Source organism: Lonchura striata, chromosome 4 (genome assembly GCF_050655825.1).
Source record: "Lonchura striata isolate lonStrDom1 chromosome 4, ASM5065582v1, whole genome shotgun sequence".
NCBI classification, from domain to species: Eukaryota; Metazoa; Chordata; class Aves; order Passeriformes; family Estrildidae; genus Lonchura; species Lonchura striata.
Genome location: NC_140706.1, coordinates 3,685,154 through 3,706,553, shown reverse-complemented (window position 1 = coordinate 3,706,553; position 21,400 = coordinate 3,685,154). Strand labels below are relative to the sequence as shown.

General features: G+C 39.9%; 1 long non-coding RNA gene across 1 annotated transcript; it reads left to right on the top strand.

Annotated features, from left to right (window-relative positions):
- Positions 1 to 5,522: 5,522 nt before the first annotated feature.
- LOC116183579 (uncharacterized) lies at positions 5,523 to 17,000 on the top strand. Its single transcript, XR_004148219.3, has 2 exons — positions 5,523 to 10,896; positions 13,829 to 17,000. It is a non-coding gene; the product is annotated as an uncharacterized LOC116183579 (long non-coding RNA).
- The last annotated feature ends 4,400 nt before the right edge of the window (positions 17,001 to 21,400 follow it).

The following is a 21,400-nucleotide window of genomic DNA, read 5'->3' as shown; positions in this document are numbered from 1 at the left end:
AGAGAGCCAAATATCCATATCCTCAATTGCTTCCAAAGAACTCTTTCCAGATCATTATGCTGAAGATTGTTTTCTTGTGTGGAGTTAAAGGAAGGCTGTTACTACTACCTACAGAGCTTGCTCTACCTTGACAGCAATTGTGTTGGTGATTTTTAACTCAAAGGATTCACCTTTTCAAACTTTTATTGGTTTTTTTAGTACTTCTTCAGTGCAATCTTGAGGATAAAAGTGTTTTTTATGAACACTGGGATAGAAGAAATCGTGTTAAGTTTGAAAGCCCAATTTTCATTCCACCACCTGTTTAAGCCATGTAGTATCACCTTCACTGATGTAAAATGCCAAGCTCCAAACAGAGGAGCAGGAAGAGCAGCAGAGCTGCTGAGATGTTTTACACAAACCTGGCCAGCCCTCACTACCAACTGAAAACCAGATGTTATTTTCCCCCATCCAGACAACCTGGATTTCTCCCCTCTGCACTAGAATAGCAAATATAAAGGTGTCTTTCCCAGAGCTGGACTAAGCCTTGTAAAGAAAATCATCATTTCGACATTATGCCATAACCAATTGAGCTCATTCTGTGTTCTGACCTTTTCCTGGAGGTCTGGGCCATGGAAATCAGATATTATACCCTGCAAGAAGCAGCTGGATCCCTTACTGGATGACTTTTGAATGTCCTGACGAAACAGAGACTTCACAGAGTTGGTTTTGTCAATCTTCTATCCCCTTGGCACACATAAAAATATGAAAATAAGGGAACCAAAAAAGAAATATTTTAGTTATAAAGATCACAGGTGACAAGACAAAGGATTTCTGGACAGCACAAACATTTCCAAGGGTTTAGAAGGTGGAGAAGGGAGGAACAGGCTGCAGACCCAAGTGGTTTGTTATTTTATGCAAAGGGGAATTGGTGTTGTAGGTTCTGGAGACACAGGTAAGGAGGTGCAAAACTGAAAATAAAGGTACATCTCTGTCAAGGCATAAAGGCCAGAGGCATCCAAAGAGATCACATTTACCAACATGTGGAGTCCAGCTCTGTCCCAGATTTGTCCCTGCAATACATCCTACGCTGTGAACCCATGGAACATGTTTGGAATATACCAGTAGCCTTAAAAGCTGTTTTTGAGCTAAACGCTGTTATTTATGTCCCCAGCTGTGCCAGGGTGATTTCTTCCTATTATTTTTTATTGCAGAGCTAGAGAGACATAACAGCTGCTGTACCCAGCCTAATTTTAAGTATGTTGAGCAATGGGATTTCTCTCAGTTTCCTTGTGAGGATCTTCTGCAGCCTCACAAATCAGTCTGGGTGGGAACATCTTTCCTGAGCCCTGCTTGCCTGGGCTCCCATCACTTGTGAAATTCTGCACAGACCTTTTCATCAGGAGAATAACTGTTCCCAGGATAAATTTTCATGTTCTACTCCTCACTCAGGCTAAAGAGTTTTATCTGTGCAACAGGGACTTTCACAGTTATGGAGTCAACATATTTTAAACCACCATGATATATTTATAGGCCTCCTTGCTGTACATTGGCACTTTTCCTTAAAGGCTTCTTAAATTCTCCCTAGCCTGGTAGAGATTTACAACGAGTTCACAGATCTCCTAACCTTATTTTATTTATAAATTCAGACATCAAAACTTCACTGCCATAAGGGGAAGTGGTTTGAGGCATTCATCACAAAAATCTTATTTTGTGTGTAATTCTGTTTTATTCTGGTTTTTCAATCTCTCCTTCAAGGTATCCTTAGCAGAAGTTTTCTGTGTGTAATTTGGTGATGAAGGTAGTCAATTAAGAATCCCTGAAAAGTGTTTCTTTATTGACTAACAGCCTGCAGAATTGCATGTTCTTCCTTCCTGAGAAGCAAGGCTCTTCATCATGATTAATTACTGTCAAATCTCCATAGGTTTGTAACAGCAAGATAGAAGATATCTACCATAAATCACCAAATAAAGTATTTATTAGAGAAAATTACAAGAGGAATATTTCAACTGTCCTGATGAATCACATGCAGCTCTATCTGGCTCAAGTGCCTTCTCTGAACAGTAACAGAAGCCTATTTTTTTTTCCTTTTTGTCCTTTGTTTTTCTTCCTTGGAATATTTCATAACAGATCTGTTGGAAAAGGGTTCTTACCTTGTATGATTCTTCTACACCTTCCTGTTTTTTCTGGAGCAATGCTTGATATAGTGTGCCAGATTTAGATGTCTGCTATCCACCAGTCATGAAGGCAAGCTTGGAAAGGATTTGGAAAGGAGCTACAGGAGGAAAACCTGAGAGAAATAGCTAAAAAAATCTGATTTATTTTCAAAGATCGTGTAGACAATCTGAGCTAAGAAAAAAGCAAGATCATTCCTTGAATTTTACTGTCAGCTAAAGGGTCTTTAGTGTGGAAACAGTGACAAAGTCCTTCATAGGTGAAGTTTGAGAAATCATGTCTATTTCTTCTATATAATTATTAAACACACAACACTCAGCTTTAAACTGAAGACTTTCAGCCTTGTAGGTACTTCTCTACAGCATAGGGAACAGCTCGACCTAACTAGAAATTTACTACTGTATTCTCTATGCCTCTCAAAAACACCTTTTAACTGACTTTATTTATCTATAAACAAGGAGGTCAATTAAAGGCACACAATTTGAGGGAAGAGCAAGGTGGTGATTGAAGTGGTGCCACAACAATTCATTTAATGGGAAGGGACTGTGCAAGATTGAGGAAATTATTTTAGTGGAGAGGTGTCCTGCATTGCAAGATGTGCCTGGGTGTGTGTGTTCTATTTCCATTTGTCAGGGGTGGGGCAGTTCTCTGCTGTTCTTTGGGCGGATTTCTCTGTCCCACAACTCTCTCCAGGAGATCTCTTCTGTTCATGGGCCATTAATTATTAATTATCTTCTGTTCATGGCCAGTGAGTGTCCCTGCATGGTTGATAAAATTCCATCATCACACTGGGAGATGCTGCACCCAGGGGGAGGAGCCAAACATTCCTACCTGGATACAATCTGACCTGGGAACAGCACAGCAGCCTTTGCCCCCTGCATTCCCAGAGGAGCAGCTTTCTTCCCCCTGCATTCCCAGAGGAGCAGCTTTCTTCCCCACTGCATTCCCAGAGGAGCCCAGGCCCATCTCCCCCAGCCCTGGAGCTCCAGAGGAAAACTCCCCCCTTGTGCAGGATCCTGCTCCAGCAGAAGCACAGCTGGCACTGCAGGAGGGCTGAGCCACCCTGGGATGGGGCTGCTGCCACCTCCCTGACCCACAGGGTGCCAGGGCCTGTTCTGACTGTCAGTGGTTTGTTTTCTTTTTTTTTTTTTTTTTTTTTTGTACTATTGCTTTTGTATTTTATTTTCCTAGTAAGGAACTGTTATTCCTATTCCCACATCTTTGCCTGAGAGCCCCTTAATTTCAAAATTGTAATAATTTGGAGGGAGTTTCCATTTCAAGGAAGGCTCTCACTTTCCTTAGCAGACACCTGTCTTTTCAAACCAAGACAGGAGGCAGTTGAGAATCTGTCCTTAATCCCTTTCTTTTTGGTCCTGAATGGCTTTGAAGCAGGAAACACTGGCAATGTTGATAAAGGGAAATCTGCTCCACAAGGCTACCCAGAAAGGCACAGCTCCATAAAACCCTTTTGCCAAGACAATAGAGGCTCAGAAACCCAAAAGATTGATTATTTAAGTACCAAAAGCATCAGCAGTGGAGATCACCAACTGGTTTCCCAATAGAAGAAAACACTTGGATGTTTGTAGAAGGTAAAGTATCTCCTCTTCTGTGCTGTTCCACCAAGGATACCCACATGGAGAGAAACATCTTTGAATCCAGACTTCACAAAGCAGATCGGCAGGTTCCATGTGAGAAACCATCCAGTGCTTGTGCTTATTCCCTGCTGAACAACATGTCCAGCTGTTGAGAATTTGAAAATCACTGGAGTTTTGACTGCACACCCTGGTGCCAGGTTCAGGCTCCAATTCCCAGGTGAAGAAATAATCCTGGTGCTCCAGATCCATTGCAAGGGGTCTGCAACACTGGAAAAAGGGTTTCACAACATTTTGGACTGCCAGATTTGCACGCTCATAGCCAGCAGAGGGAACTTCAGTCTCATCTGAAACAAGCGGAAATTTGAATTTCTTGCTTTTCTTTGTGCCCACTGTTTAGCTGGAACAAGGACAATCCTGAGGAAAGGAGGCAAGAATTAGAAATAGTAAATTATTATACAACAAGGGAGAAAACCATAACATGGGAGGAATTGGAGAAGTGAAATGACAGACAGAGGTGGTAAAATGAAGACCAGAAACATGACATCAAACAAATCTTGACATTTTATTCTTAGTTTTAATTTAATATTTTTAATTTACTCTTTATCTAACATTACTTAACAGTTGCAAACATTTGGAGCATCATTTCTTCACAGTCAGTGCAAAACAAATTAATATACTACTTCATTTTCTTTCCTAAACAAGAGAATATTTTCTGATTCTTGTTAAAAATTAAATATTTTGCTGCTTTTCTACAGGATCATATTTCATTCCTGTTAAATGCAGGGTGTCTTCTTCCTTGGGAGATGTTGACCAGCTCTAGAAACAATGAGAAACATTTGCTTCTCTATGAATGAGAAGTTATTATGAATTTTCTAGGCTGGTGGGTTTGCAAAATATGAAATACCCATTATGTCAAAACAGAGGAGATGGAGTTGTAATCACTCTGGTGTGTGACACACAATTAACAATGTTTGCAAATTTGCATTTATGAATAAAATTCCAATTGAAACAGATATTCAGCAGGCAGTAATGAGCTTTTGAGGACACAGCCAAGGTATGTTCATAGAACAGAAATCAGTGGAGCATACTGATTTCACGTGAGCAGGGATAAACACATTTCTTAATGAAAAAGTCAAGAAAATTCTGCCATGTTGAGCACTTTCATCATCAGCCTCTGGGTGCTTCTGAAAGGACTGAAACTTGGCAGCAGGACTGGGTGTTGGATCACCTTGAGTGACAACAAATATTGCTCTGCTTGGGTGAATTATGAAAATGTGCACAGGTTTCTCATCACTCTCCCCAGCGAGCAATCCTCAGCCATCCCTCACTCCAAACCATCCTGCTTGGAGATGGGCATGAAAGAGGGGCTCAGAGCCCAGCTGACATTTGAGTATGCTGGAAAACCTTGGTGGCTTTTTTCTTCCTCTTCCCTTTTTCTCATTTGGTGACCCTCCAATGTTTTTCCCTGCAATATTTCATCCAGACGGGTTTGGCTTTATTACAGCCTCAGGCATCCATGTATGCAGGTGTTCCTAAGTAATCCTTAGAAGTACCAAGCATGAGCATTAAGCTTTTGCCTCAGGCAGATTTGAGGAATATTTGAATTGGGCAAAAAACAGGTATTTTTGTGAACACAATAATGTAAAATATCCATAAACTATAAAAACATGCTGAAGCACTCAGGGTGCAGGTTTTTCCAACCCAAGCCTACAAACCAGGTACCTACAATGTTTTGGGGAGAGAAAGCAAACAAACAAACAAAAAAAAAAAACAAAAAAAGAAAAAGAAGGCTAAACAGACCTTTGCCAGCTTGAAATGTGTTTCAAGGGGATTGGTAAAGCAAAAACACAAAAAAAAAGAAAAAAAAAAAAAAAAAGGAGCCCAAAATGGTAATTGCAGGAAAAATACCAAAACCCATCTATCTATGAAAAGTATCCTTGCAGGTTAGCACAGGAATAAATTGTTAGCACCTCCTTCCCAGGCACATATTGATAAACTGGAGATAAAGACAAAGAGAAAAATTATTAGTATGAAGAAGGGACTGACAGCTGAAAGAAGAGCAGAACTAATGAGGTAGAGCTTGGCTAAAGAAATGCTCAGGAAAGGGGCATAAATCTACCTGTCTGTAAGCTGAATATCAAACCAATACCAAAGACAGGGTTCTTTGAGTTGGATCATAGCAAAACTGGGTGATCTGGGAAGGAAAATGGGGAAAAGAGTTCACTAGAAAATACGTGTGGAGGGTGAAAATGAAGATTCTCATCCATCTTGATTGACTCTGATCTGTATCAGATCCCTTTCTCCAAAGTGCTGCATTTGAATCTTCTCTGTTCACTGTTTTTAAATGCCATGTTTTGACTTTATTACATTTCAAATGATGCTTTAAGATGTCATGTAGTTATACTTTACTGTTTACAAAATATTTTCATGTTTTTTGAGTGGTTTTGTTTGACCTGAAACATACTATGGAGAAAGGCTTTTTATATGGTAAGCAAAACCAAATGTGTTTCTTTTCCAATCAACCTTGAATAATTCCCCTCCCCTCAGTTTGGCAACAAAACAAAACAAAACAAAAAAATCAATTATTCACAGAACTCTACTCCTGAGGGCACAATTAAGAATAATTGGAAGAAATTAAGCAAGAGAGAATGTAGGCTTCAATAGCAGGGCCAGGTTTTCCCCCGGTGAGAAGCACAGGCTTGATCCTGAAAGTCACCAAGTGCTGCTTGTGAGAGGTTCAGTCTGGTTCCAGCATCCCATGGGAGATGCCAGTAGTGTTGAGGCACTATTAAACACCCTGAGAGCACAGTTTAAAACCACACTGCTCATAACTATTTGGAAACTCTCTTTGGGCCATCAGGCATCCAGGTTATGTTGTCAAAAAAGGGAGGTGACAACACCAAACCATCTAATTTCTTGTCTCTGTCTTGTGCCACTGCTCTGGGCAGCAGCTTGTTTGACAGTACCTATGCAGGGCTCTAAATTTTTTTTTTTTTTTTTTTTTTTTCAGGATCATTGCTGTAACAATTCAGGTAGAATTTTTGGAGTTCCTAAATAGGTGTAAAAGCATATTTGTATTTGAGGAGCTTCAGGCTCCCAGTCCCAGGGTGCAGAGGGACTGGGGGTCAGACTGCAATTAAAACATAGAACTATGGTACAGCATATATATGTCTAACAGTAGATAACTGTAATTAATCCATCTAATTCCAGCCACTGAGGATTGGAACTATAGCAACTTTTGGAACAGTTGCTTTGGGGGTGGAACTAGGTGAACTTTGAGGAGCCTTCCAACCCAAAGCATTCCATGATGCCATGACACACTCTGACCTCCACACGTCATGGTTACCTGAGTTTTACTTCTGTAATTCCTTTCCTTTCCTTTCCTTTCCTTTCCTTTCCTTTCCTTTCCTTTCCTTTCCTTTCCTTTCCTTTCCTTTCCTTTCCTTTCCTTTCCTTTCCTTTCCTTTCCTTTCCTTTTCCTTTTCCTTTTCCTTTTCCTTTTCCTTTTCCTTTTCCTTTTCCTTTTCCTTTTCCTTTTCCTTTTCCCTCTTCCCCTTATCCAAAATCCACCCCTGTGTCTTTGTACAAAGGATAAGGTACTACCTTATAAAAATTTCCATGCCAAGTGTGTGGTTTACTGATTAAACTTCTAATTTTTTCAGACCCTCTGACTATTGTTGTTCCTTCTCAGCTGTGGGCACATGCAAATCTTGGCTGCTCCCTTCCCCTTAGGGGTGGGACACCACAGGAGGGTGTACTGATATTTTGTAGTGTTTTGTTTTTAGCTGGGAAGTTGTGCAATATAAAGGTGAGAATTTTAAGAAAGACTGCTACATTTAGCACTGGGTTTTCCAAGCAAAACAGTAATATAAAGAAAAAAATTGAGGTTTCGTGCCAAGGCCCATCTTCCAAACACAGTTTTGATTGGCATTAATTACATTTACAGCCTTTACCAAGGCAATCTCATAGAAGGTTTTCCATTATTTTGCGTGGGAGTGACAGATGCAGGGTGTCCAGGCTTAGTCAATATTATCTCCAATATTGTCTCTCCATCTCCTGGAGTTTCAGTGCAGTGAAATGATTCATTAACATTCACATCAACTCATCAGCTGCTCCTCAGGCAGATCCATCAAAGTCTCCTGAATGTTGTCTGAACTGGCTGATCATGAAAAGGGGGAACTTTGGTAGGTTTGGTTCTTTATTCCTTGATTTACTAAACCACTTATAAACAGTCATCACTAAAAATACAGAATTGCCTCTTGAAATTTTCCAGGGTGGAGTTCGGGGAGCACTCTTGGTGTTCTGTGATATTGTTCATAATGGTTATCCCTGTCTCCTGCAAATGTTTCTACTACTAATAAGAATTCTTTTGCTCTAAATATATTTTAAATTTTCTGTGGCACTGCTTACACTGCCTTTTACCCTCCTGTCATCAGCTTCTTTTGTTGTATAAAAATTGCTTGGTCATAGAAGTTGCCCTTTATTTTCATTGCTTAAAGTTTTAAGTTTTCCTCATTTCTATTTTGGCTTGGTGGTTTTTTTTTTTTTGGTTTTTTTTTTTTTTTTTTTTTTTTTAATTTCTTCTTTTCCTTCTCTCACTGAGATGAATGTTCAGTTTATTCTTATTTGATCTTGACTTGGTGGGTTTTTTGGACTTTGAATCTATATGCTAAAAGAAAATCTGATTTTTCCATCCCTATTTTTTATTCCTGCCTCTGTTGTCTCATCATTTTCTTCAACACAGGGGAATCACGCTGTTGAATGACTAAGTGAAAGCATTGCTGCTTAGGCCTGTCCTCTATTTATCCTGCACATAATCAGGTTGTGACCACTAGTGCCTTAGCAACCAACATTTTCTAGTCTAGTGATTAAATCAGTTTTAGTTATCGTATCCACATCCCCAAAAGTGTTATCTTGCATTGTGTGGCACATTTTCTTTGAAAATTCAGGGTATTCTGGTGGAAGCAGGCTGGATGATATTAAATTAACAGCAGAGGAGCAGACACCAAGAAAGAAACTCACAATATGTTTAATTCAGCACTTCACAGAGAAAAATAAAAATTGGAAGAAAAATAAAATGGGGAAATTTGAAGCTCTCACAAAAGGTGCTTAGAATGGAGGCCAAGCAGCCCAGCAGAAATACAAAAAAAAAATAAATCAAATCTAAACTGGCCCACAGATCAGGGAGGTGAACAAAAATACTTTAGCAAGTGAGATGCATTTAATAAAGACGCTCCCAAAACATCTGGAAAGCCTTTTCAGTTCAGCAAGCTATTGGGATGTGAATGTGTATTTATTTGGTCTGCCTCTAAGTATTTCCAAAGAGCAAACATTTAAGAGTACATTCTGAGACAAAATCCATCTGTTTCTCCAACAGCTTTAAAACACAGTTTACTTTCTCTAAAATTAACTTGTCTAACACATTGTCATGCTTGGTTACCATGGCAACAGCAACAACAGCCATGCCACGGGATATTAATTTAATCTGAATTTTTACCACCTAACTTTTTACTTGTATACGTGTAGACGTGTGTGTATGCAAGTCAAAGCTCTGCACCAAGCTCCCAGCCAGCTGAAAATACAATTTATTTTCACTGACAGGCCTCAATAAAAACACCCATACCAATATTTCAGTCCTGAGGTTTACTTTTTTATCTAGATGCAGTATCTAGAACACCCAGCAGTGTTCTCAGTTCTGTATCAACAAAACATGCAAGGCTCTTTGCTGCTGAATCCCCAAATTCTCTGGGTTTTACGCCCCAGTCCTGGCACCCCCACAGCTCTTTGAGCAGGAGCAGGGGGCTGAGGAGTGGGAAAATATTTTTGTGACACCACAGCAGCACAGATTGGAGCTAAGGGCATTTGCAGCAGTGTTTTCCCATTTCCTGCTCTCCCCATTGGAAAATTTCAAAATGGAAATCCTTCTAACGGGGTCTGATTTATAACAGGAGCTCAGAGGCTTTACCATTGTAACATCACAGTTGTGACAGTGCAGGGAAACAGTGGATTTCAGCAATCTGCCTTAAAAATATATATGAGATCTTTCCTTGTCCTCCCTTCCCCCTGTAATTTCACCATCTGCCATCCACAGCAAAGCCAACCCAGGCTGATCTTCTCCTGGTCATTTTACAGAGCTGGGAATTGCAATGCAGGGGGAAAAAAAATCTGCCATCATTTGTAAAGCTTGTAAAGGTGAGCTTAAAATTCCATTTAAGATGACAGTGAAGTAAAGGGTACATTCAGCTTTGATCTTTCAAAGCTGTCAATCTGTTGAGTGGCCCTAGAAAGCCTCGACGTGATAGAACTGGAGTCAAAAAGAAAAAAAAAAAATCAATAAAAAGAAATTATGCTGGTGGTATCAGAATAGATAATTATTTGAAAGATCACTTCCTTGCCCAGGAAAAGTGCAAACCAAAGGAAGAGAATGACTTGGGCGACCTGCCCACCACAGGAGAAGTGAAGAGAACTGGAAAAGCTCCTTAGATTCCATGAATCACTATCCATCAAACCTTGGAGAGCGTGTCAGGAGAAGGGGTTGTGAATTAATACCTTGTGAATAATTTACAGAATGATGTTTAATAAATGCCTTTATAGCTTCTATATTCTAATGGATGTTTCTTCCTAGGTCATGTGTATTTTTGTTTTGTGAGTTGAATCAATTTTATCATAACATTAATGCAGGCTACTGAAATGAAAAATTAAAAGACAAAAAAAGTTGTTTTGCTCCACTTACTGATCAAACCTCTGCCTGCAACAAAATCACCGAGAAACCCCACCCTCCCAGGGGGTTTATCCTCTTTTCCAGTCCTTTGTGCTCTGTGAATGACGCCCAGGAGGAAGATTGGCGTTAGACATCAACTGGGACACCACCAAAATGCAGAACAAGTGTTTAAAACGGAATAAATCCTGTTCTTGTAGCGAGCCGACACAAGAGGGTGGTAGAAGCATGTCCGGAAACCTTTCGGCTCTCATGGAAACATCAGAAGCTGGGGAGCTGCCGCTGCGACGCGCATCCAGCGATTTGTGCCGGCTCTAAGGGCTCAGAGGATTCCAGGTGGGACACGGGAGTCGGGATGCACGGAGCACATGCCGAGCATCTCCTTCGGAGGAGAGGATGCTGCTCTGTCTGATGGGGACCAGAGCAGACCAGGTAATGCATGAAAAGGAAGATAAGCACAGGCAATACAGATGGGATGCATCACTTGCAGGAGGTGGAGTACTTCCTTACAATGATGAAATGTAAATTTTAAGGAATTTAGAGATTTTAGAGGGGCTAAGATTTTAGTTAGAGATAAGCCTTACTAGAGTTAATTAAAGTAAATGAGTAGGCCTTGATGAAGTTAAGAGTTGGTAATTAACTAATAATTGATTGCTTGTCAGCACAATGTTTAGTTACCTGGGTTTATAATGAAGAATATACAAACTGACAAATAGCTTTTAGGAACATAAGACAATTGTGGGCCTCCTCTGATCTGAAACCTATTGAAGACAAGGAATGGGAGTTCTACCAAGAGTTCATTTGTCATATTTGCATTGAAAAGGTAGAAGGGACAGAATGAGGAAGACTTCATTTACTTCCTCATTTTGGGACCCCTCCCCATGAAAAGGACACTGACCCATTTCAAGGGACAAACTACACATGCTTAATAGCTTTTGGAGTGATTCGCATATGAAGTGGGGAATGGGATGTACCAAAATTATGAATATGTATTTGTATTTTGGGTATTCAATACTTGTATGGATAAAAAGACTCTATAATCACCTGGATTTGGGAGCTATCCCACACACAATAAACACACACTTTCTAACTTTAAACTGTTAGAGAGTTTTTGTCCGTCACAGTTGGATATCGGTACTAGATCAATATCCATATTTTTTTAATAAATCAATGAGGGATGCGCACTTCCAGCTGCAGGTGGGTAAGGAAGGATCTCCTTGGGATGCTCAGCCAGCACTAAATGACAATTTGGGTGCTCTCTGCCACTGGAGCTGGCAAGACCCACAGTTTTTGCTCCAGGATATCCAGTTGATCCCTTCTGAAACCAGACTGGAGCAAGACTAGGAATTCAATTGTCCCTGGTCACCTGTCAGAACTCAAAATGTCCCTCAGATATTTTTGGATGCTCCGGGTCCAAGTCAGAAGCATTTGAGACCCTGACAAGCAGCTAAAAACAGCTGTAATTTTGGGTTTGAACCATAAAATGATTTACCAACCTTACAGGAAGAACAAGAAGTCACAAAAGTTTAGATATTATAGTAAAAGTAGTCCCAAAGTAGAGGGAAAGATTTTTAAGTGCTATACAGGGGAGTTTTAAGTCCTGTACAGGGGGGTTTAAGTTTTATACATGGGGGTCAGAAGTTTTAAAATGGAGAAATTTAGGCCTGTCCTGTCCTCCCTCTTTCTCCTTCCTTACCTCCATGCTCTTGATGATGTTGGCACTCATAGATTAGTTTAGAGTAAAAAAGCACCATTTAATATAAGTAATAAGTATTAGAAAAAAAACTATAAACATGGAACACGTAATGTACCATATAAAAAATAACAACAGTCCGGGGCAAAGAGAAAAGTAAAAAACAGGAGTCAAAGATGTCAGGGTGTGTGTGTGCCTCTGCCTGAGCTGCTGAGCAAACCGTAGCAGCCCAAGAAAACAATCTTTTAGGTAGCTTACAATAAACTGCCTTGGGACCAAACAACAAGAAACTACTGAGCTTTTCTTTAAAAGCACGAGTTAGAGATTTTTCCAGCACACAGAGCCACCCACAACCTAGGGTGAGCTCCAGCAGTCACCCAGCCAGCTGGATGCCCTGAGTGCCTTTCCCTGCTCCAGAAACCAGGGAGAACATGTTTGTTAACATCTCCTGCATCCCAGCTGTGCTGAGATGAGAGCCTGGTTTTGAAATGTTGTCCAGTTCCCCTTGAAATTAAATATTGTCCTTTCAAATCCCAGCTGTGGGCACAAGACATTTCCTGTAATGTAAATGGTGGGTGCTTTATGCCAGTGAGATAATTCTTGGATGTCCCAAGAGATGTCACGTTGTCACTGGAGACAGAAGCATTGTTGAGTTACCATAAATTGTGTTGAATTTTAATATAGCAGACAACGGGGAGGTTGGGTGCTGGAATTAAAGTCTGCATTCAGTGCTGTTTTCCTGAAAAAACAAATTCTGCTTGATCTGTGTGAGGAAAGGGTGGGCCTCAGCTGGCAGAAGGGAACACAATTCCACTGCTGACAGCAGAACTCCCCTGTCCTGCACAGTCTGGGATCAGCCCATCACCCTTTCCCGCATCCCAAATCAGAAGAACATTTAAAAATGCAGTTGTAATTTTATACTTGAGAACTTTTTCCAGCTGGGTGCCTGTCTCTGTACTGGTCTCATCTCAACTTAAGCAATAGAAGAGCTGCAAATCGATTTTATCAGGATTTAATTAAATTTGTGCTGTGACCTGCAATCCAATGTAATCCACACGAGTGAAATCTCTGATTGCTGAGCATGGACATGAGAGTTTGTTATTGGGACTTTCTTATAATCAACAGGGCCCAGCCTGTATTTCTAATTTATTCAGGATAGTCCTGGGCAAATGAAATTACGTCTCTGCCTGCAGGCTGTCCACTTCAACCTGTGCACATGAGGCAGATTAAATAGCATATTCAGAACCCTAGATAATCTGCACCAACCTCAGAGTTCAGACTGGGATTCCCAAGGAAAGTTCTTCAGTGTCAGGACAAATACCAACACTACTCTCCAAGACAGCATCTCCTTCCCCTCAGAAAACTCAGGGACAAGTCAATGGATGTTGTGAACTCTCTGGAATGGAGATTTTGATTTTGCAGTGCAAGCCATTGACTCCTGACTGTTTGCAATAGTAATTAGCTTAATTACCATCACTGTAGCATTAAGTAGGCACTCTAAATGTCAAAATAGGGATATTGTTTTAAATTTTGTATTATAACTGTATTCAAACATGACAGGCATTCAGTACAGTTCACCTTGATGTGAAAGCAGCAGTCAGTCTGATTTCAATGCCAACCAAACTCACTGAATTCATGGCCTTATGCTTTTTTTTTTTACTTACTTTTCAGAACTCAGTCCACTGCACAATTGTCTGCACTTCCTTTGGGAGGAAGCTTCATTTTCAGAGGGGGAAAGGAAGATTCTAATCACTGTTCTCACCCTGGAGTGCTGAGGATATTTCCAAGCACCTGAGCCCCTGAAGATATTTGGCAACTTGAAAAGTGATGCTGGTGCCTTGGGGTGGACTCCATGGTCTGTATAAAGATTTGTAGGGTCCAGGAAAAGGCTTTTCCAGCCTGACCATTTCTGGGATTCTATAAATCCATGTGGGACTCAGCTGCTCCTGGCTAACTCCAGCTCACTAAAACTTTCATCAAGGCGTGCTGTTACTGAGGAATTTAGTGCCAAAGTCAACACCAGGATTTGTGGGGTCGCTGGAGATGGATGGACACCTGCTGACAGGGAAGGGTTGTTTAATCCTAAAGCTTTTTCCATGGAGCACCTTTGGATATGTGACAGCCACAGAGGGAACCTATATTACATTCCAGTAGTGTAGTTATATTGCTGATATTCAACCAAAAAGAGAGATATAAGAATAAGAAACTCTGCAAATGAACATTAATACATTGCGTGATTCAGTTCAATGATTTATTAATATTCATAAATGCCTTTAAAAATTAGTCATGGCTCATGTAGATCATTGATTTCACCCTAATCCCTACAAAGCATTTGGAAATGCCACAGCATTCCAAGGGGGAAATATGATACTGGAAAGCTGAAAAATGCTTTCCAGCAGAGCTTGTACTCTTAGTCCCTGCTAACCAAAGAGAATCTGATTTAGAAAGGTGTCTATAAATGGGAAACTGGCAAGGAGTTTATATGGTACCTAAAACAAACATTTCCAAATTGTAATGCTGTGTTTTCTGCTTCAATATGGATTTCACTGCCTAGTTTCAGGCATTTCACTTTGAAAGCATTAACTGAAATGTAGAAAGTCCAGTGCCAAGCATAGTTAATGAAGAATAAAAATAATTCCACTGAATAATTCACAAACATTTTTATGTTCTGAATAAGGAAAAGCAATTTTAGCAGTGCAAAGTGAAACAAAAATGTTTTAAGAGTATTACCTGAAAATTCAATAAAAACACCCAGTATTTATCCACAACAATTTAATTTAATCAAAATTTTAATCAAAATAAGCCATTATATCATTCTGTACATAAAAGCATTGAAAATTAAAATTATGTTGAGACATAAAACCTTACCTAGATGTTGGAACATTTTTAATCTATTTCCAGCTCATCCCTGGAAATAGACATTGGCTAATATTTAACACCTTTGTGCTTGAGCATCTTTAGCTCTGAAATCAAAATAATGTTGTTTCAGACTTACTCATTTGAAATTTTGTTTATCAATATGTTTAAAGGATTTCAGGATCTCCATACAGAAAAGCAATATATTTTCACTGTCACTCTGAAAACCCCATCCTGCACATCCCTACCTGCTTATATGAGGTACAGCTGTAGTTTTCTTGGAAAAAAATAGTAATTGTTAATGTGTTGTCTTGGTATAAACGGCTTTCCATGGCAGCTGAGCACAAATTCCTAATGTTGCTTGGTTTGGCTCTGCTGTGAATACTTAAAGAGTCATCCAGGGTTGATGATCATGGAATCATGGAATTGTTTGGATTTAAAGGGACATCAAAAATCAACCATCTTCCCCCCTGCCATGGGCAGGGACATCTTCCACTAGCCCAGGGTTCTCCAAGCCCTTTCCAACCTGGCCTTGGACACTTCCATGGATCCAGGGGCAGCCACAGCTTCTCTGGGCACCCTGTGCCAGGGCCTGCCCACCCTCACAGCCAGGAATTTGTTCCCAAAATCCCATGTAACCATGACCTCTTTCCAAAGCAGAAGAAAAGACAAAGGGGTGATGCCTTAAAGACAGCTCCATAGAAATCCACACCACAGAGGTATCCACTTGTGCTTTGCAGAAATTATTGCTGTAATCCATGTATTTCCTGACCATGGGCATTTCCCACTTGTTGAGAATTACTGGTGTCAGTGGTGTGGGCTTGAGAAAGGTTGCCAAGCCTTTTGTCAACTTTTTGTGATGAGTTTGGATCCAAAATCCGCTGAGACTCTGCATCTGTTACCTGTGAGTGATTTAATACCATTCAGTCCCTTGTTTATCAAGTTCATTTCACTTCCAGGAGTTCCTGCTTTCCATGTTGTATATACTTAGGGCTGGAGAATTTTTTTACTTCAGAGATGAGCTTGGGTTAATGCTGCTCTTCATTTCCCTGCCAACTTTGAGTGTTGGAGATGCTTTTTTTTTTTTTTTTTTTTTTTTTTTTTTGTTAAAAAGTGCTGACCAGGGCCTATCAGTTTTAAATGTATTAATACACTTGATGTATTAGTGCTCTTGATGTATTAATCTTCTGGGAAAGTGATTTAGACAGAGGACAGAATGAATTCTTGTCTTGTTCCCACATAATTTAATCAGTGTTTTTTATGATGAGGCCTTATATTTGGCATTTGTGAGTGCTATGCCCAGTTTGGGGCTTGTGCAAGGAAGGGTGGTGAACATGGTGGAGAATGGAAAAATACAAGGAAAGGTGCAAGGAATATGGTGTGCTTAGATTTGAAACAAGAACAAAGGTGGATCACAACACACAGAGGTCTTGCTCAATCCAGCTTGTTATGTGATGCTGTGATTTTATACAATATAAAAAAAAAAGGCAAAGGTTTAACATCATCAAATAAAATTGCAATATCATAGAATTGTTCAGGTTGAAAAAGATCTGCAAGGTCAAGTTCCTGACCTCCAGCCCCGCCACACTTCCACCAACATCCCCTGGGTATTGCTTTCCTGTCCTGCCATTCAAAAGTTCCTGAGACCTCTTTTCTCCTGGAAGTGAGAAGGAAACCCCTGCAGACACCACAGCTCATCAAGTCCTCCTCAGTCCCCACTCACCAAAGTTTTGCACCAATTAGGGAAAGGGAGATCAGGAAATAAAAGCAATTCTGCCCCATCAAACCACTTTCTTAGCGTTCAGGAACACACATCATCACGGGATATGATTATCTGCAGGTGTTTTTATTGAGAGCTCTGGGAATCAGGGGTACAGACCCAAATCTGACTCCGACACGGCTTCTGAGCTGAACATATTTTATATTCTATCGTTATATAACTTACATATTCATTATTAAACTTATATTGTTCTATTGTATACACTGACATGAGTTTCTCGTGATCTTTCTTAGGTCCCTGACCACAGTTTCTCATGATTATTCTTATGATTAAACAATAATTATATTTAATTACTAAACAACCATCACATCTAACTATTATATTATTTATCATGTACTAGCTACACAGGTGCAGTTCTAGCAAGTATAAGTTCTTCATGTGCTTAGGGTGTTTATTTTTCCAGGGCCTACTAAGCTTATTTTTCCTGTTAACCCTAAATCCCCATGATTTTAAAATCTTTTTACTATAATTTTCACATCCCTCTTCGGGAAGGGTGTGGCAGCATCAGCCTCCCTGGCTGCAGGATTGTTGGTGGAAGAACAAGATGAGAACTGGAAAGGTGAGAACAGGGAATTTCTCTGCCAGGATTCAACATGTTCTTACCTCTTAGCCTGAGAACAGAGGATCCAGAAATACCTGAAGCAACTTCCTACAAACAACATAAATCCATCACACTGCAGTCAGTGTGAAAATCTCTCCAAGAGTCACCAGGTGAATGAGCTGAGGCAGACTGGCTCACCAGCAAGGCTGTGCTCTCACCATCCTCATATTCCTGTCTTGGGTATTGCACAGCAGGGATTCACCCAGCTGCTCTCCACGATAATGGCTTCAATTCAATCCAAAGATCCCAAAATGCCACCCGGTTTCAAGGCAGTTTTTTCCCTCCACATATGTTGTTTTTAACACTACAGCAGGTCAGCACAAGAAAGGAGTTTCCTTGAAAACAGCTTCTGAACAAGGCATGTGAAATAAGTGGACTGGCACTGGGAATTCGGATCAATAAGGAGCCCATGGATAGGGAAAAGAAATTTGTCTCTGTTCTGCTGTAGATTAAGAGAGTAAGATATTGATTTTTGCTCTCAGAACAGTATTGACCTAAGAGGGAAATTACACTTGATGACAGAGTGCAGTGGGGCTCAGACCTCTCTTTGTATGACCTGCAATCTGCTGTGGGCTACGGAATATGAATGGGAAAGTGGGCAATGATTGCAAATAAAATAAAATAAAATAAAATAAAATAAAATAAAATAAAATAATAAAATAAATAAAATATCAGCAATAGAAACGTGTCTGGTAGCAAATGCCACTTCTCCAGAACATCATTCACCCTCATCCATCTGAGTGAGCAACATCCCCCTCCAGAACTAATCCTACAATTACAGGAATGTTTGCTTAACTAAACACAAAATGCCTCTCGAGTGGAGCAGAGGATTCCTGGACTTATACTTTCAGCAAAGAGAAAGTGAAGCAACTTGGCCAAGCACAATAATCTTCTGATGGATACACTGAGCAAACAATAGGCTTCTTCTTGGTGTTTGCTGTCAGCCTCAGGGCACCAGCTCCGCAGGGCTGAGGCTTCAGGCTCAGAAGATTAAGATTAAATAAACTCAGCTGTGGCTTCTTGCATCCCTTTTCTTCCTCAGTGTTGGACTACTGAGGGGAGCAGATAAATTGCTGAGGAGCTGCCTCTTTGAAGACTTTCTACTGCCAAAAGGCTGTGGGAGAAGAGTTGTAGGTGGGAGGAAAAAAATGGGTGATTTAACTCATGAAGAGGGAGATCACAGGGAAGGAGATAACATGGGATGGCAGAAATAAGCCACTTGTGTTTTTCATGGCAATAGCTATTGTATTTTTAACACTTTCTATAAAAATAGGCTTTCATTTGTTTGTTTGCTTGTTTGTCATGAAGAAATAATCCTTCTCATTTTTTTTGTCTTTTTCCTACAAAAGCAACTTTTGGCATGATTTTGAAAAGCTGCTCTCATCTCTCCCCATGGTTTGTGGTGTGTTATATTCTAATTCCATTGAAACACATGGGGAAGATCTAACCAAAAATGGATAGATTTGCATTTCTAAAATGCCACCAATAAAACAGTGGCAAACACCTGTTGTATGAAATGGGGAAAAAATTTAAAAGGTCATCAGTTCCTTTTTTTTTGTGGAAAACTTGTGGGAAAATGAAGCAGCTCAAGGATGAAATATATTCACAGCCATCTCCAAAAAAAGAGACAAATCTCTTCTCTCAGGTAGGGCTCCCTGGACAGAATATTACCACATGGAGTCATAGAATCATGGAATCATTACGGTTGGAAAAGACCCTTGGGATCAAGTCCAAGTGTCAGTTTAGTGCAACCAACAAATATCACCTGGGTTTGTTTCTAGGTGTAAATGTGTTCAGGCTCAGGCAGGAAGGTTTTCCTTTGTCCACCTTTTATCTACTTTTCAAGGCATCTCCTGAGTACATCAGATCTCAGAGTTTGTTTCTCGTGTCTGAGGAAATATCATTTAGGGTCTCTCCACCTTGAACATGGTACAGTTGCCCTCCATCAGAGCTTGCTGAGAGATCTTTTCCTGGGCTTTTGCTTTTTTTTAGATTATACTGCCAATATCTCCTATCTTGGGCAGAGGGGCAAAAGGTGGTTTGAGAGGCATCAACCATCTTGAATGTTTATAATCTGTCACTACTCTTTAGCAGAGTTGATCTTTAAGCCCCCCCTCAAATAATTGTTAGAGCCAGACATGGTTAAAAATTTCTAATTAAGTATGAATGGCATATAAAATGGGATATTGAGATTTTATAAGGCACTCACTGTAAATTAGCAGATGAGAAATACTCAACATCGAAACCATGCAGAAACAAATTGAAGAATTTTTTTAGAGTTAGCTGAAAAAATGAGGAAGATCCATATGTGGTCTTTGCTCAAGGTCAGTGTCTATAAAATTCTGATTAACTGAAAATTGGGCACTTTTGGTTCTAAAGGTCCTAATTCCAACTACCTTTGGTTAGAGCTACCAAGAAGGAAAGAAGAAGTTCCTCTCTCCTTAACAGTTCCTGAATCAATAAATTCAATGAAAAAGTGCATTACTTGACCTAAAGCAGATTTATAAAGTCAATTGTCCTACACAGCACACCTCAGTCTAGTATGTATTATAAATATTAGGATAAACTCCCATCCATCATGTGAAGTTCTGATACACCTATTAAACAGGACTCTACTTTTTTTCCCTCTTTAGTTGGTATCTATAATCATTGTAAAGGTTTATAGACTTATTTATTCCAATATATGGAGGAGAGTTCACGAATTTGAGTTATGAACATGAAATTCCCTATCCATTAATAAGGAACACAGCCTGGTGAATTTTCCCATGAGCAAGAGTAAAAATCCATCTTTCTTTGTGACCCTTATTTATTATTGTCTGAATATATTTGACATATTGTATAAAAAAATCATGATAGAGAGAGTCTAAAAGACTTCGAGAAAATGGGTAAAAATGGATGTTTTTTTGGTTGTGTTTGTGAATGAGGGCCCAGCATTCATTCAGCACAGAGCTGAAATCACAGCACTTCACACTCTCCCTGTGCTCACTGAGAGAACTAAATCCAGAAATCTCCAACACCTCCACTGCTTCTTCACTTAGCTCTACAAAACTATTTTTTCTTCTTTTTTTTACCAATAAACAGAAAATGCAACACATTTTCAGACACAGGGAGGCTGCTAGAAAAGACAGCTAAAATGCCAATTGTTTCTAAATAGGCCTGATGGGAAAGGAAAAAGGAGCATTTTAAGATGGTGTGTGCATATGGAAGGCTCCCATCAGTGTGGATGTTTCCCAGAATTGCTCCTGCAGCAGTTAAGGCCTTTGATGTAAGATGAAGGGGTAAGAATACATTGGGGTAAGAATATTGCTGATCCAAAAAATGACAACTTCTTATCATCTATGGCCTGAGCATAGAAACTTTATTCTTTCCTTAGTCAAAATTCTGGAGTTTTAGACTCAGTGTTTTATACAGATGCAGCCACAAGAGCCTGCTTTTTTTCTTTTTTTTTTTTTTTAGCAGATTAGACTTTAGTAGTTCTCAAATTTTAGTCAAAGTAAATAATTTTTATGTTAAACTGGGCAGGTGCACCATGTTAAAGCACTAAGTCCACACTGCAGCTGGGCTTTTATGTGCTGGTTTTTCTTTTTCATTTCCCACCTGCAAAAGTCCGTCAGGTGAGCTTGACCTCAAGTTTGATTACCAGCCGTAGACACAAAACACATATTGCTTTTTATTGCAGTTTAGCTTGAAGTATCTGGGTATTAAAGTCCAATGGAAAACTGAGACATGGCTCATAAAATGTCATAAAACACCTTCTATACCCAGGAGCCAGTTTCTATCCATCTCACGTGACAACTTCTTCCCAAAGGGGTTCTGCAAGGAAAAGATAACCACGCAGCCAGGAGCTTCTTTAATACACAAGCATTTATTTAAATGTGACTGGTTTTATTAACCTAGTTATTAATTGATCTTGTCACCTTGTGGGTGACACCCTGTTCCATGGCATGGGGTGGAATCCAGATATTTAAGGTCCCTTCCAACCCAAATCTGTGATTCAATGGTTAAT